Below are 2,665 nucleotides of genomic sequence, written 5' to 3' on the forward strand. Positions count from 1 at the left end.
CTCCCCTGGATCTGCCTCTGATCGGACTCACTAAACAGAGGAACATCCCTGGTGATCTGTACTGCCTCTGATCTAGCGGACTCACTAAATGAAGAACATCCCTGGTCATCTCTGCTGCCTCAGTCTGGGGACTCACTAAACAGAGAACTTCCCTGGTCATCTCTACTGCCTCTGATCTGGAGGACTCACTAGAAGCAGAGAACATCCTGGTGTCTCTGCCTCTGATCTGGGACTCATAAACAAAGAACATCCCCTGGTGATCTGCCTCTGCTCAGGCGGACTCACTAAAACAGAGAACATCCCTGAGTGATCTGTACTGCCTCCTGATCTGGCGGACTCACTAAACAGAGAACATCCCTGGTGATCTGTACTGCCTCTGCTCAGGCGGACTCACTAAACAGAGAACATCCCTGGTGATCTGTACTGCCTCTGCTCAGGCGGACTCACTAAACAGAGAACATCCCTGGTGATCTGTACTGCCTCTGCTCAGGCGGACTCACTAAACAGAGAACATCCCTGGTGATCTGTACTGCCTCTGCTCAGGCGGACTCACTAAACAGAGAACATCCCTGGTGATCTGTACTGCCTCTGATCTGGCGGACTCACTTAATTTACAGATGAAGCGTTTGTGTTATGTCTGAGTGTTGGAGTGTTGGAGTGTCTGAGTGTTGGAGTGTTGGAGTGTTGGAGTGTCTGAGTGTTGGAGTGTTGGAGTGTCTGAGTGTTGGAGTGTTGGAGTGTTGGAGTGTCTGAGTGTTGGAGTGTTGGAGTGTTGGAGTGTTGGAGTGTTGGAGTGTGACCCTGGCAATCCATCAATAAAAAAATACAATTGTGCCGTCTGGTTTGCTTATTAATATATTAATTTCAAATGGTTTACCCTTTTTACTTCTGATACTTAAGTACATTTGAGCAATTCCATTTACTTTCGATACTTAAGTACATTTAAAACCAGATTCTTTTAGACGTTTACTCAAGTAGTAATTTACTGGGTGTCTTTCACTTTTACTTGAGTCATTTTCTATAAAAGGTATCTTTACTTTTACTCAAGTATGACAATTGAGTACTTTTTCCACCACTGTGTACAACAGTGACAAAAAAATCTACATGTAATCAATTTGAAATTCTGTATTTTTTTCCCTTTATATAACTAGTCAAGCCAAATTCTTAATTTACAAAAACCCTTGACAAACCCGGACGTCTCTGGATTAATTGTGCGACACTCTATGGGACCCAATCACAGTCTGGAATCGAACCAGTGCTCGCACTGAGATGCAGTGCGACGTTGCGACGCTCGGGAGCCAAAATATCTGGCAGCGGCGGGATTCGAACCCGCGCCTCCGAAGAGACTGGAGCCTTAATCCAGCGCCTTAGACCGCTCGGCCACGCTACCGATACATGTCATTGGGTTTAACATAATCTATATCCCTGAAAACCGGATGTTTCCGTTTTTCTTTTAACCAACTTCGTAGTAGTTGTGTGGTAGTAAGTAGTGTGGTAAAAAACGAACTGAAATGATTTGTTATGATATTGTTTGACAGAGCCTCTTTGCGTTACCCAATGCAGCCAGCAGATGGCGACGTGAGGAGGTCTGCTGTACGGAGAAATAAGCTCTGAGGCTGAACATAGACTTAAAAGAGGAGGTTATCACAGTGAAAGGAGAAGAAGAAGCTTTCAGAATGAAAAAGGAGGAAGAGGAGGCTATCACATTGAAAGAAGAGGATGAAACTTTAGGAGTGAATGAGGAAGAGGGGATACAGGCTGTCACAGTGGAAGAGGAAGAGGGGATACAGGCTGTCACAGTGGAAGAGGAAGAGGGGATACAGGCTGTCACAGTGGAAGAGGAAGAGGGGATACAGGCTGTCACGGTGGAAGAGGAAGAGGGGATACAGTCTGTCACAGTGGAAGAGGAGGTAGAAGCTTTCAGAATTAAAAACGAGGAAGAGGTGGCTGTTAGAGTAAAAGACAAACCTTTTTGGGAGGAAGAGGAGGCTGTCTCAATAAAAGAGAAGGTTGAAGCCGTTCTGGGAGTGAAAGAGGAGGAGACAGAAGATCTTATTAACAGCAGTGAGTATTGTCTAAAAACAACTCAGCAGTTGTTGAACTAGGCTACGGTGTGGTTTTAAAGGGGCATTCTACTGAAGTTCTGCACTCAAATATATTGTTCAGTACTGGAGGAATTGATAAAGGGCCAATCTGCGATTGGTACATACATTTTTTTTACTTTTAAATGATTGATACTTTATTGTCCATTTACATCTAAATGTATTTAGTTTAGTCAGTGGGTAAACATCTTTCCACACTGGGTGCTGGTCTCCCAGCTTACTCTCTCAGAGGAAGAGAACATTTAGCATATTTCTGGATAGGCCAGAGAATGTGACACGTCACTCCCTATGTAAATGTGGGGTGTGAAACCTGCCAGTTCAGGTCAGCTCCGTTGAGAGAGTGGAAACGGAGAGCTGACTGATGGGGCATTATTAACCAACAATGCAATTCAAGAAATGAAGTTAAGAAAATATTTACAAAATAAACGTAAAAAACAAAACAAAAAGTTACACAATAAAATTAAAACAAGGCTGTATACAGGGGTACCGGTACCTAGTCAATGTGCAGGGTACATGTAGGTAGGTGTATTTTAGTCAATGCCACTCCGACATTGCTCATCCCA

At 43.9% G+C, this 2,665-nt stretch overlaps 1 non-coding gene across 1 annotated transcript; it reads right to left on the reverse strand.

Annotated features, from left to right (window-relative positions):
- Positions 1 to 1,308: 1,308 nt before the first annotated feature.
- On the reverse strand, positions 1,309 to 1,390 carry trnal-aag (transfer RNA leucine (anticodon AAG)). Its single transcript has one exon. It is a non-coding gene; the product is annotated as a tRNA-Leu (tRNA).
- Positions 1,391 to 2,665: the final 1,275 nt, after the last annotated feature.

The sequence above is a fragment of the Oncorhynchus keta genome, unplaced genomic scaffold, assembly GCF_023373465.1.
Source record: "Oncorhynchus keta strain PuntledgeMale-10-30-2019 unplaced genomic scaffold, Oket_V2 Un_contig_23922_pilon_pilon, whole genome shotgun sequence".
NCBI lineage: Eukaryota > Metazoa > Chordata > Actinopteri > Salmoniformes > Salmonidae > Oncorhynchus > Oncorhynchus keta.